Here is a 15,669-nt window from a genome sequence, read left to right as displayed (position 1 = left end):
ATAATATAGGGAATCAAAAATGAATAAGACAAAATCCTGATTTTTTTTTTGTATTTTACTTTATTTATCTTTTTATAGAGCAGGTCCTTATTAGTCATCAATTGTATACACATCAGTGTATACATGTCAATCCCAATCTTCCAATTCAGCACACCACCACCCCCACCCCACTGCCGCTTTCCCCCCTTGGTGTCCATACGTTTGTTCTCTACATCTGTGTCTCAATTTCTGCCCTGCAAACCGGTTCATCTGTACCATTTTTCTAGGTTCCACATACATGTGTTAATATACGATATTTGTTTTTCTCTTTCTGACTTACTACACTCTGTATGACAGTCTCTAGATCCATCCACGTCTCAACAAATGACCCAATCTCGTTCCTTTTTATGGCTGAGTAATATTCCATTGTATATATGTACCACTTCTTCTTTATCCATTCGTCTGTTGATGGGCATTTAGGTTGCTTCCATGACCTGGCTATTGTAAATAGTGCTGCAATGAACATTAGAGTGCATGTGTCTGTTTGAATTATGGTTTTCTCTGGGCATATGCCCAGTAGTGGGATTGCTGGATCATATGGTAATTCTATTTTTAGTTTTCTAAAGAACCTCCAGACTGTTCTCCATAGTGGCTGTATCAATTTACATTCCCACCAACAGTGCAAGAGAGTTCCGTTTTCTCCACACCCTCCCCAGCATTTGTTGCTTGTAGATTTTCTGATAATGCCCATTCTAACTGGTGTGAGATGATACCTCATTTCAGTTTTGATTTGCATTTCTCTAATAATTAATGATGTTGAGCAGCTTTTCTTATGCTTCTTTGGAGCATGTCTGTATGTATGTCTTCTTTGGAGAAATGTCTATTTAGGTCTTCTGCCCATTTTTGGATTGGGTTGTTTGTTTTTTTAATATTGAGCTGCATGAGCTGTTTATATATTTTGGAGATTAATCCTTTGTCAGTTGATGCGTTTGCAAATATTTTCTCCCATTCTGAGGGTTGTCTTTTCATCTTCTCTATGGTTTCCTTTGCTGTGCAAAAGCTTTTAAGTTTCCTTAGGTCTGATTTGTTTATTTTTGTTTTGATTTCCATTACTCTAGGAGGTGGATCAAAACAGATTTTGCTGTGATTTATGTCAAAGAGTGTTCTTCCTATGTTTTCCTCTAAGAGTTTTAGAGTGTCTCGTCTTACATTTAGGTCTCTAATCCATTTTGAGTTTATTTTTGTGTATGGTATTAGGGAGTGTTCTGATATCATTCTTTTACATGTAGCTGTCCAGTTTTCCCAGCATCACTTATTGAAGAGACTGTCTTTTCTCCATTGTATATCTTTGCCTCCTTTGTCATAGATTAGTTGACCATAGGTGCGTGGGTTTATCTCTGGGCTTTCTATCTTGTTCCATTGATCTATGCTTCTGTTTTTGTGCCAGTACCATGTTGTCTTCATTACTGTACCTTTGTAGTATAATCTGAAGTGAAGGAGTCTGATTCCTCCAGCTCCGTTTTTTTCCCTCAAGACCGCTTTGGCTATTCAGGTCTTTTGTGTCTCCATACAAATTTTAAGGTCTTTTGTTCTAGTTCTGTAAAAAATGCCATTGGTAATTTGATGGGGATTGCATTGAATCTGTAGATTGCTTTGGGTAGTATAGTCATTTTCACAATATTGATTCTTCCAATCCAAGAACATGGTATATCTCTCCATCTGTTGGTATCATCTTTAATTTCTTTCATCAGTGTCTTATAGTTTTCTGCATACAGGTCTTTTGTCTCCCTAGGTAGGTTTATTCCTAGGTATTTGATTCTTTTTGTTGCAATGGTAAATGGGAGTGTTTCCTTAATTTCTCTTTCAGATTTTTCATCATTAGTGTATAGGAATGCAAGAGATTTCTGTGCATTAATTTTGTATCCTGCAACTTTACCAAATTCATTGATTAGCTCTAGTAGTTTTCTGGTGGCATTTTTAGGATTCTCTATGAATAGTATCATGTTATCTGCAAACTGACAGTTTTACTTCTTCTTTTCCAATTTGTATTCCTTTTATTTCTTTTTCTTCTCTGATTGCCGTGGCTAGGACTTCCAAAACTATGTTTAATAATAGTGGTGAGAGTGGACATCCTTGCCTTGTTCCTGATCTTAGAGGAAATGCTTTCAGTTTTTCACCATTGAGAATGATGTTTGCTGTGGGTTTGTCATATATGGCCTTTATTATGTTGAGGTAGGTTCCCTCTATGTCCACTTTCTGGAGAGTTTTTATCATAAATGGCTGTTGAATTTTGTCAAAAGCTTTTTCCGCATCTATTGAGATGATTATATGGTTTTTATTCTTCAGTTTGTTAATATGGTGTATCACATTGATTGATTTGCGTATATTGAAGAATCCTTGCATCACTGGGATAAATCCCACTTGATCATGGTGTATGATCCTTTTAATATGTTGTTGGATTCTGTTTGCTAGTATTTTGTTGAGGATTTTTGCATCTATATTCATCAGTGATATTGGTCTGTAATTTTCTTTTTTTGTAGTATCTTTGTCTGGTTTTGGTATCAGGGTGATGGTGGCCTCCTAGAATGAGTTTGGGAGTGTTCCTTCCTCTGCAACTTTTTGGAAGAGTTTGAGAAGGATGGGTGTTAGCTCTTCCCTAAATGTTTGATAGAATTCACCTGTGAAGCCATCTGGTTCTGGGCTTTTGTTTGTTGGAAGATTTTTCATCACAGTTTCAATTTCATTACTTGTGATCGGTCTCTTCATATTTTCTATTTCTTCCTGGTTCAGTCTTGGAAGGCTGTACCCTTCTAAGTATTTGTCCATTTCTTCCAGGTTGTCCATTTTATTGGCATAGAGTTGCTTGTAGTAGTCTCTTAGGATGCTTTGTATTTCTGCGGTGTCTGTTGTAACTTCTCCTTTTTCATTTCTAATTTTATTGATTCGAGTCCTCTCCCTCTTTTTCTTGATGAGTCTGGCTAATGGTTTATCAATTATGTTTATCTTCTCAAAGAACCAGTTTTTAGTTTTGTTGATCTTTGCTATTGTTTTCGTTGTTTCTATTTCATTTATTTCTGCTCTGATCTTTATGATTTCTTTCCTTCTGCTATCTTTGGGTTTTGTTTTTTCTTCTTTCTCTAGTTCCTTTAGGTGTAAGGTTAGATTGTTTATTTGAGATTTTTCTTGTTTCTTGAGGTACGCTTGTATAGCTATAAACTACCCTCTTAGAAGTGCTTTTGCTGCATCCCATAGGTTTTGGATCGTCGTGTTTTCATTGTCATTTGTCTCCAGGTATTTTTTGATTTCCTCTTTGATTTCTTCAGTGATCTCTTGGTTATTTAGTAATGCATTGTTTAGCCTACATGTGTTTGTGTTTTTTACGTTTTTTTCCCTGTAATTCATTTCTACTCTCATAGCGTTGTGATCAGAAAAGATGCTTGGTATGATTTCAATTTTCTTAAATTTATGGTGGCTTGATTTGTGACCCAAGATGTGGTCTATCTTGGAGGATGTTCCGTGCGCACTTGAGAAGAAAGTGTAATCTGCTGTTTTTGGATGGAATGTCCTATAAATATTAATTAAATCTATCTGGTCTATTGTGTCATTTAAAGCTTCTGTTTCCTTATTTATTTACATTTTGGATGATTTGTCCATTGGTGTTAGTGAGGTATTAAAGTCCCCCACTATTATTGTGTTACTGTCGATTTCCTCTTTTATAGCTGTTAGCATATGCCTTATGTATTGAGGTGCTCCTATGTTGGGTGCATATATATTTATAATTTTTATATCTTCTTCTTGGATTGATCCCTTGATCATTATATAGTGTCCTTCCTTGTCTCTTGTAACATTCTTTATTTTAAAGTCTATTTTATCTGATATGAGTATTGCTACTCCAGCTTTCTTTTGATTTCCATTTGCATGGAATATCTTTTTCCATCCCCTCACTTTCATTCTATATGTGTCCCTAGATCTGAAGTGGGTCTCCTGTAGACAGCATATAGATGGGTCTTGTTTTTGTATCCGTTCAGCAAGCCTGTGTCTTTTGGTTGGAACATTTAATCCATTCACATTTAAGGTAATTATCGATATGTATGTTCCTATGACCATTTTCTTAATTGTTTTGGGTTTGTTTTTGTAGGTCCTTTTTTCTCTTGTGTTTCCCACTTAGAGAAGTTCCTTTAGCATTTGTTGTAGAGTTGGTTTGGAGGTGCTGAATTCTCTTAGTTTTTGCTTGTCTGTAAAACTTTTGATTTCTCTATCGAATCTGAATGAGATCCTTGCTGGGTAGAGTCATCTTGGTTGTAGGTTCTTCCCTTTCATCACTTTAAGTATATTATGCCACTCCCTTCTGGCTTGTAGAGTTTCTGCTGAGAAATCAGCTGTTAACCTTATGGGAGTTCCCTTGTATGTTATTTGTCATTTTTCCCTTGCTGCTTTCAATAATTTTTCTTTGTCTTTAATTTTTGCCAATCTGATTACTATGTGTCTCGGCGTGTTTCTCCTTGGGTTTATCCTGTATGGGACTCACTGCGCTTCCTGGACTTGGGTGGCTATTTCCTTTCCCATGTTAGGGAAGTTTTCGACTATAATCTCTTCAGATATTTTCTCTGGTCCTTTCTCTCTCTCTTCTCCTTCTGGGACCCCAATAATGTGAATGTTGCTGCGTTTAACGTTGTCCCAGAGGTCTCTTAGTCCGTGTTCATTTCTTTTAATTCTTTTTTCTTTATTCTGTTCCACAGCAGTGAATTCCACCATTCTGTCTTCCAGGTCACTTATCCGTTCTTCTGCCTCAGGTATTCTCCTATTGATTCCTTCTAGTGTAGTTTTCATTTCAGTTATTGTATTGTTCATCTCTGTTTTTTTGTTCTTTAATTCTTCTAGGTCTTTGTTAAACATTTATTGCATCTTTTTGATATTTGCCTCCATTCTTTTTCTGAGGTCCTGGATCATCTTCGCTATCATTATTCTGAATTCTTTTTCTGGAAGGTTGCCTATCTCCACTTCATTTAGTTTTTTTTCTGGGTTTTTATCTTGTTCCTTCATCTGGTACATAGCCCTCTGCCTTTTCATCTTGTGTGTCTTTCTGTGAATGTGGTTTTTGTTCCACAGGCTGCAGGATTGTAGTTCTTCTTGCTTCTGCTGTCTGCCCTCCAGTAGATGCGGCTATCTAAGATGCTTGTGTAAGTTTCCTGATGGGAGGGACTGGTGGTGGGTAGAGCTGACTGTTGCTCTGGTGGGCAGAGCTCAGTAAAACTTTAATCTGCTTCACTGCTGATGGGCAGGGCTGGGTTCCCTCCCTGTTGGTTATTTGGCCTGAGGCAACCCAACACTGGAGCCTAGCTGGGCTCTTTTGTGGGGCTAATGGCAGACTCTGGGAGGGCTCATGCCAAGGTGTACTTCCCAGAACTTCTGCTGCCAGTGTCCTTGTCCACACCATGAAACAGAGCCACCACCCGCCTCTGCAGGAGACCCTCCAGCGCTAGCAGGTAGGTCTGGTTCAGTCTCCCCCAGGGTCACTGCTCCTTCCCCTGGGTCCCGATGCGCACACTACTTTGTGTGTGCCCTCCAAGAGTGGTGTCTCTGTTTCCCCCTGTCCTGTCGAAGTCCTGCAAGCAAATCCCACTAGAGTTCAAAGTGTGATTCTCTAGGAATTCCTCCTCCCGTTGCCGGACCCCCAGGTTGGGAAGCCTGACGTGGGGCTCAGAACCTTCACTCCAGTGGGTGGACTTCTGTGGTATAATTGTTCTCCAGTCTGTGAGTCACCCACCCAGCAGTTATGGGATTTGATTTTACTGTGATTGCGCTGCTCCTACCGTCTCATTGTGGCTTCTCCTTTGTCTTTGGATGTGGGGTATCCTCCTTGGTGAGTTCCAGTGTCTTCCTGTCGATGATTGTCCAGCAGCTAGCTGTCCAAAATCCTGATCTTTAGAAGTTAATATCTGGTGGAATGCCAGAAACATAAATGATTACACAAGTGTATCTCTATTATGAGACAGAATAATAATGGGGTAAGAAAGGTAAAAATGCAGTCCTTTGAGAATTCTGAGGAGGGTTAAATGATATCAGTCTACTGAAGTTCTATTAGATTGCATGGAGGAGGTGACTTTTAAATGGCTTACAGAGTGATAAAATTTTTAGTAAGTAAGAAATGGGAAGGAAAATTATTCCAGGAAAAAGCACTGAATGTGTAAATTAATAAAGTGTAGAGTTAATTTAGAAAACCCTGAACTACATATGAGGGAGATTAGTGAGGTATCGAATGTTCTTGACTTTTTAACTATGGGTTTAAAAAATATTTATTCATTAATTCAGTAGGCAATGGGGGAGCCTGTGGAGAAAAATGATATTATTTGAGCTATACTTTAAGAAAATTAATCTTCTGGTAATCGAGACAATTTATTGGATTTTCCAATTCAGAGACTATTCCACTCTAGACAGGATATAGTGACATTTTTTAGCAGAGTGATAACATTAAGAGTAGAAAACAAGGGATGTTAGAGCAAATACAGAAAAATAGAAGCAAAGTCTTACCTTGATGGGAAAAGAGATTCAGAAAGGAGAGAAAATAAATAAATCAATAAATACTTTCATGATGAAAGCTAAATTGGAATGATGATATAGAGATATTTTAAGAAATATGCTAATAAGATATGAAGCAGGAAGAGGGCAGCTGTGTGCCTAGGATGAAACTCAGGGGGTGACTGAACAGTGAAGTTGGTGCTGATAAGTGATACTAACTGGTCCTTATCTTTACACTGGTCAGTACAAATATCAGTGTATCTCAGGAAACTGAATTTCTCATTGTAAATTAATACATTGACATTTTGGTGTATCAGAGATACTTTTATATATTTGATTAACATCAATGAGTTTTTATGCTATTGAGGGTCTGGTCTGCTCATTTTCTGAGTGAACTGAAACACTGAGCTCTTAAATTTTTTCAGATGAGGACCAAGTTCATACGTGAATAGTAAGGACAGAGCGATGTATAAGTTATGTTTATATCTTATTAACAACTTTGCATTTAAAATCCTAAGTAAATTGTTTTGTTTAAGAAAAGCTTCAGCAAAATTCATCTGTTCTAAGATGCCCGAGGGTTTCTAGGAGATAAAGATGTGGGAAGAAAAACTGTAAACTTCAGTTGTCTAATCTGTGCAATGGGGCAGGTGGGGGTAATAAAAATACCTACCTTGTTGTGTAGGTATGTATAATAAATTAGAAAATGCATGAAAGCACTAAGAACAGTGTCTGGCACATGATTAGAAAAATTAGTGTTTGCTATGATGATGATTGAGATGAAGAGGAAAGAAACTGACAATGGAAGGGAAGATAGAAACAATAATAAAAAGAAGATTTAGTTTTCCAAAAGGCAGATAGAAAATACAAATAAGCCATTTGATGGAAAATTCAACATTTCTCCTACTTTCTGTTCTGGAAAATGATTTCCATTACAGAATTTTATTTCACTATTGTGTGTATTAGGTTTTGCTTATTTGCTTTTTTTCCCTCAACATATTACTATCCATTGGAAAGTGAACAAATTCATGCCATAGAAATAACAAGGTACATTCAAAACAAAGTTTTAATAATATAAATAAGGACAAAATAGATCTTTATTGTAATGTTCACAATTAATATGATAGAAAACAATAGAAATTTGGACTGACCACATTTTACTCATGTTATTTACTCGTGTTACAATCTATGGAATATTAGATTAGGAATGGTGCATTTGAAAAATAACTGAATTGCATTTAAGTATTTTTATTATCTTGGTCACTTATACATTTAAAACATTTTATAACAAAGCTATTTTATAACAGCTTTTGAAGAAGAAACAGACCAAGAAATAAGCCATCAAGCTTCAAAAGGTGATAGCAATCCATAAGTGAAATGTTTTGATTTTTCCCTTAATCTAAATGGACTGCTCAATAACTTGGTATGAAAAGTCAGTTCTAAGTTTGATATAAGTACCAACTTTTTCAATTTTATGGTTATCTATAAACCTGGATTTAGTATGTGACTCTTTCCCATAAGCAATAATTTTGGACTTACTGTAATTAAATTTAAGTTCTTATCTACTAGAAAAGATGGTAAAATATCTTTCAAATATGCATAGGGTCAGGTCTTCAGAAGGTTGTGGGCAAGGGTGGTGAATGTATATGTGATAAGAGCTCACATTTTCTCTCACCTCAGGAGCAACGCTTACAGGATAATAACTATTCACATTTAGTTCACCGAAGGGAACCGTTAACCGTTAGTGTATCCGAGTAACTAGCAAAAGCCATTTTAAATCAAAGTAAATTGATGGATGCTTGTGGCATATTGACATTTGTGGCCATGACTGTAAAGTTCCTGAGGGTTAATTGTTCTATGCTCTCAACCTAGAGTGCAATGTTATCAATTACTAAGGGGTTAATCGAATTGAGCTGATAAAAGAAGTGAAAACAACAGAACCAAAATATAAGATATAGAATTTTGAAATAGATAACAGATAATTTCAGCTTAAATCCTTTTATATTATTTAATATTTTGTATTAAATTCTTTTATATTACAAAAAATAATGTAATCTCTAGGTCCTCAAATAGCAATAAACAAAGAACCTTCTAGATTTTTATTGGTGGGCAATGTAAGGAGGAAAAGTCTAAAGGCAGATTGATTAAAAATGAAGTAGAAAGCAAAGATATATTCAAAAAGATGAAATAAAGATAATAAAATAATAAAACAATGGATTCCAATGAAGTCAAGGAATAAATCTGTGAGTTCATGTGGCACAAAATAAATTAATATCAAAACGTAGGTAAATTCTCAAGAAGAGATAAAGTATGACATTTTTCTGTTAAAGACAATAGAAATAAGGGAAGACAGAATATCTGATGCTGATATATTTGAGTCACTTCACTGAAATGCTCTGAACATTCTTTGCAGCCTATGATTGTGAGGAAAGAATCCTGCTGGAGAAGAAGGAGAAATAAGATTGAGACTCTGGAAGTCTTGCTCAGTCTCAAATTATGATTGCATGAAATATAATTTTTAAAAAAACCTGATACAGTGAACCTGGTAGTAATTGATACAATGAACCTGGGAGACAAGTAAAGGACAAAAATTATGGACAAGTAGCAAAGAGGCAGACATTTTCTTCTACAGAGGGTCTCAAACGTCTCCATGAGGTGAAAATGGAATGTGTCTCTATTCAGCTCCTTCTTCCACATTGGAGATTCTCATAGCTTCCTACTGCCCCATTAATTCAACCCTATATGTTTGATTTTCAACTTTAAATTAATTCCCTTGGCATAAACTGTGAAAATATGATCCTTGATCTGTCTTCCTTGGTCAACTTCATTGATTTATGTATAAACTTAGTAGGAATTCAAGAGAGCTTGGAATCATCAAAAGGCAGATTGAGATGCATGTTTTATGCAAATTCTTATAGTTGGGTATAGGGAGGGAAAAAAGTACAGCCAGAAGTAATGAGGTCAGGATGATATACATAGCTTTACATGCCAGAGATTCAAAGGCATGAGAATTTAAATTAGAGAGCTGTTCTCTCCTATTCCTTATACATCAGTTTCCCTCTGCTATCTTTTCTATTTTCTGAGACTAGAAATCTTTAGATTTGACCCCTTGTTTATATAATTGAAGTAACCACCTGATTAATCAAAGATTTTTATTTCATTTTCTGGAAATCGTTAGTTATTAAGATCCATGGGGTCCAAGACCATCCTCTCTTCAGCTGTCAAACACAGTAATAATATATGTAAGATAATTAAGGTATGTCTTGTCTACTGGATTGCAAATGGAAGAGGTTGTAGATTGATAATTCCTCCTGATTGCAACTTGTATATTAAAGACTAAGAAATTCAGTAGAATGATATTAATAAGGTGTATATTATGTAATAAATAACTAATACAACTTTTTTGTTTTTACTTTTGGGTAATGTTTGAAAAATGTGTTTATATCTTCAGTTAGGAGTTTATTTTTATCTGAAAGGGTTAAGGAATTAGGGATCTATATCCTCTAAAAGAATCACGTTTAAGATTGGATTTTATTCTATTTGTTTTTTAGATTAGATAATATGGACTTCATTAAAGAATAAAATGAGAAAAAAATGTTCATAAGGAAAATATATGATATCTACAGCTTCAAAATCACCTAAAAATGGAAGTGTGTTTTTATTATTAAAAATTATATAGATTAACATAAATATTTATTCTTGACTTTTTAATTTTAGATTAAATGTGCTATCTGTTTGCAAAACAAGAACAAATGCATTAAGATTATAGCTGGACTATTTAATACCCTGAAAAAAATCATAGAAGGATAAAAATCTAGCAGTGGGACCAGTCATCAGCATTCAGATTTGTTTTGTCTTGAGGTGTCCAATGACTGCAGTGTGCAGTGGAAATTGAGAATCACTGCATAAAATTATTTAACCAAAGACTCACTGTGTGAAAACCTGGGCTAGAACACTAGCCCAGAACAATAATTACCCTGGTCCCTACACCATAGTTGCCTATCTTGTTTTTACATCGCAATATGATGGATTTGATAGACATAATTTATCATGTAATCAAGAGTGGAAAATTAATGGTAAATTGAGGTCCTGATGTGAATAGACTGGCTTGTTTTCTGTATTTATACTGTGCTTCTCAATGACTGTATATGCTGGGTCCAAGTAATACTGGAAATAACTTCTTGGGGTCAGCAATATCAGCCAAAATAATGAAATAGTAGCTGTGTCAGGAAACAACCTCACCTGACTTCTCTATTAGTTGGGGGAGACTATAAAGCGACCTGGCCTCTCTAACATGATCTTAGACCAATTATTATACTGCATAGCTCTCAAAGGCCAAGATATCTTAAACCAATGCCCATTGATAAAAGCTTTTCCCATAAACTCTCCCTATTAATTAAATCAAATGTAGCTTTTAAATTGATGAGACTGCAAAGATAAGTTGTTCCTTATGCTTAGTATATTTATCAGTAAAATAATGTGAAATGAAACAATGAGTAAGAATACCTTTAAGAAAAGAATTGTGCTGTCCACAGTCAGTTGTCACTGTGTTCCTTTAAAGAACAGAGTTATTAAGGAAAATTTAGAAAACAAATAAAACAAAACTAAACCTTAACACTTGGCTAATAGTCAAAGCATAAAAGGTAGTTTCATGTCATGTCTCTTTTGGGTTTTGCTCGGTCGAATGATCCTGAAAATGAACTTATATAAAATGAAGGGTCATTAAGCTAATACCAAAGACTGTAGATAAGAGGTATAACATTTTTTTGAAAAGTGAGATTTATATATCGATGTATTTAAAACATGTAGTTTATTTCAGCATCAGGTTAGACACGGAAGAAATTGTGGAACCAACTGAGAAGCCAAAATATAACATTAATGTTGATCCTGAAAACTAATACAAATCCACTTTTTTACACTGGTTTTGGAAAACTAATAAATATAAAAATAAATAAAATCACTTATTTTACCTATACTATCTTTGAGACATTCTTCAATCCAATGGGTAGTTAGGACTGAATTACTTACACTTTTTTCATATTAATTGTATAAAGATTCCTTGGAAAATTCTGATGGCTACCAATATTTATTTAACAATGACAAGGAAACCTTTAACAATATTTCTGAAGCTTTATGCCATTCAGAGGTTGCCTTTGATTTCCAGAAGGACATACTATAAATGGGGTCACTTTCAAGAAGCCCTTGAGTAGAGGGTTTCATTGGGACTGAATTTCGGACAGTTTTATTTATCTTAAAAACTAATAGGAAGTACCTCTGAATTTAATATAGGGCAAACAGTATCCTGTATCTTCCAAAAATATTTAAAATTAATTACATAAAAGTAAGAGGTTAGGGGACACTATAGTTCAGATCCAGGTAAAATTCCTCTAGTTGGAGAATTCAGATTTCAAAATATATCTTAATACCTGTAATATTAGCATTTCTATAACATAATTTAAGGCCCATAGAAATACTAAATTCTCATCAAAAAATTTGATACTACTTCTCAAAACCCAAAAACACATTCTAGTTAGTGAATAAAACCTGAAAATTAACCTTATCAATCAATCATATTCTCCTGTGCACCATTAGAAGCACTAGGATCTCACCAAACATTAGACTCAGTTACTGACATGTATGGAAGACAAAATAAGCTTTGGAATCAGACAGATATAGAGTCAATTCTTGGTGTCACCTCTTACAGATGGCAGACATGAGTAATCTCTTTATAAGTCGTAGTTAAATTTTTATTAACTAAAAATATTTTATTCACTCAAAGTCTGCTTGTTGAATGCAAGACTTGTTGGGTATCTAGTTGCGAATAGAACAAGATACAGTCTCAGCCCTTATGGAGTTTATAATCTAGTGAATATTTCTTATAGTTTTTGTCTCCTGTGTTTTATTGATGTAAATTTTCTGAAATGCCCTTGGTTTCTAAGATCATACACTCTTTTTCCAAATTTTGTATTATCATCAGTTATTAGTCTCAGCACCAACCAACCAGATTTGAGATAACATACTAAAGGTAGAAACCAGTTTGTCTTATAGAATTTTAGATTTTTTTTTTTAACTTGTGCTTCCTGAGGCATTATAGAAATAAATAGGCACCACTTTCAGCTCAACTTAAAAAGATTTATGGACAGATCCCTTATTATTCCTTAGTCCTAACTCCTGGCCTAGTTTCCAAGATCTTTAATAATTATTTAACAATAAAAATATTTAGAATATTTTCTTTCCCCTTAACCAGTTTTCATTTAGATACCCCTGTCATTTTTTGGGGGGTCACCTAGGCTCAAATCAGCAGAATGATAATAATAATTTTATTAACTTATTATAGTAATAAATTAATATTAAGGTATATATTAATAGTTGTTGAATTCTCCCCACCTGCGAGACACCATTTTAAGGAATTTATATGTATCATCTCACTTAGTCTTGATAACCACCAGATAAAATAAGTATCATTTTTGTTAGAATTGAAGCACTGAGGCTAATGAAAGTAGAGAAAATTACTAAAAAATATACCAGTTAGTATGATTCAGATTTGAACCCAGGGAGTTGCTAGCCTTTTATTACTCTGCATTCTTGCTTCCTGACTGGACTATATTTGGCTCTTGATTCTTCTTTCTCCATTTACATCCACTCTATCATCAAGGCCAGTCAGCTTTTTAATTTTTTATTATTATTTTTTAAATCTTTCTTTTGCACCATCACAGTCACCATCTTCACACAGGTTTCCATCAGCCCACCACTTATTTGATTTTACTTCTCTCTGTAACTTACTGATCCTTCAAAGTGCTGCTAGATTAGTCATCTTAAACCCACTCTGTATAGGTGTCTCCTATCTGCTTTATCAGAGTCTCAGCTCTTTAACTGGCTTTCAGTGACCCCTCTGGCTTTACCCTTGCCTAAATAATTTAGTTTATCTCCATGATGGGAACCTGTTACTTTACTTAAGTTGTCATGTTACTTTATCCTGAATATGTAGTCTTGCCTTTGAGCCTTTTCATACACATATGTCCCTTTGGGAAATGCCTTCTTTTATCCTAATTGCTTATTCAAACCAAAAAAATTATATATAGTTTGCTATACAAAAACCTCATGGTAACCACAAACCAAAAACCTATAATAGATATACACACAAAAAAGAAAAATGGAATCCAAACGTAGCACTAAAGATAGTCATAAAATCACAAGAGAAGAAAACAAAAGAAGAAAGGGGGGGAAAAAAAGACATACAAAAACAATTCCAAAACAATTAACACAATGGCAGTAGGAACATACATATCAATGATTACGTTAAATGTAAATGAACTAAATGCTCCAACCAAAAGACATAGACTGGCTGAATGGATACAAAAACAAGATCCATATATATTCTGCCTATAAGAGACCCACTTCAGATCTAGAGACACATACAGATTGAAAGTAAGCAGATGGAAAAAGGTATTGCACACAAATGGAAATCAAAGGAAAGCCAGAGTAGCAATACTTATATCAGACAAAATAGACTTAAAAAAAAAAGGCTATTACATGAGACAAGGAAGAACACTACATATGATCAAAGGATCAATCCAAGAAGATATAAAAATTGTAAATATATATGCACCCAACATAGAAGCACCTCAATATATAAGGCAAGTGTTAACAGACATAAAATGAGAAATTGACAGCAACCCAATAATAGTGGGGGAATTTAACACCCCACTTACATCAATGGACAGATCATCCAGACAGATAATCAATAAGGAAACACAGGCCTAAAATGACACTACACATTAGACCAGATGGACTTAACTGATATTTATAGAGCATTCCATCTGAAAGCAGCAGAATATACATTCTTTTCAAGTGCAGGTGGAACATTCTCCAGGATAGATCACATGCTGAGCCACAAAGCAAGCCTCGGTAAATTTAAGAAAACTGAAATCATATCAAACATCTTTTCTGACCACAACACTATGAGGCTAGAAATGAACTACAAAGCTACAGTAATCAAAACAGTATGGTACTGGTGCAAAAAAACAGGCATATAGATCAATGGAACAAGATGGAAAGACCAGAAATAAATCCAGGCACTTACGGTCAATTAATCTACAATAAAAGAAGCAAGAATATACAATGGTGAAAAGTCTCTTTGATAAGTGGTACTGGGAAAACTGGACAACTATATGTAAAAGAATGAAATTAGAACATTTTCTGACACCATATACAAAAATAAACTCAAAATGCTTAAAGACCTAAATGTAAGACTTGGTACTTATTACTATAAAACGCCTAGAGAAATACATAGGCAGAATACTCTTTGACATGAATCATAACAATATTTTTTTGGATCCGTCTCCAAGAGTAATGGAAATAAAAACAAAAATAAACAAATGGGACCTAATTAAACTGAAAAGCTTTTTCACAGCAAAGGAAGCCATAAGCAAAAAGAAAAGACAACCTAGACTGGGAGAAAATATTTGCAAATGATGTTACCAACCAGAGATTAATTTCCAAAATACACAAACAGCTCATACAGCTAATATCAAAAAGACAAACAACCCAATCAAAAAAAGGGGAGAAGACCTGAATAGACATTTCTTCAAAGGAGACATACAGATGGCAAACAGGCACATGAAAATATGCTATATATCGCTAATTATTAGAGAAATGCAAGTCAAAACTACCATGAAGTATCACCTCACACCAGTCAGAATAGCCATCATGAAAAAGTCTACAAATAAAAAATACTGGAGAGGGTGTGGAGAAAAGGGAACCCTCTTACACTATTGCTGGGAATATAAATTGGTACAACCACTGTGGAGCACAGTATGGGGGTTCCTTAAAAAACTAAAAATAGAGTTACCATATGACCCTGCAATTCCACTCCTGGGAGAAAACTCTAATTCAGAAAGATACATGCACCACAGTAGTTGTAGCAGCACTATTTACAATAGCCAAGACATGGAAACAACCTATGTCCATCAACAGATGAATGGATAAAAAAGATATGGTATATATATATATATATATATATATATATATATATATATATATATATATATATATATATACACACACACACACACACACACACACACGATGGCCATAAAAAGAATGAAATAATGCTATTTGCAGCAACATGGATGGACCTAGAGATTATCATATTAAGTGAAGTAAGTCAGACAG

This window comes from Balaenoptera musculus, chromosome 7 (genome assembly GCF_009873245.2).
Source record: "Balaenoptera musculus isolate JJ_BM4_2016_0621 chromosome 7, mBalMus1.pri.v3, whole genome shotgun sequence".
NCBI classification, from domain to species: domain Eukaryota; kingdom Metazoa; phylum Chordata; class Mammalia; order Artiodactyla; family Balaenopteridae; genus Balaenoptera; species Balaenoptera musculus.
This window is presented reverse-complemented; position numbering follows the sequence as displayed.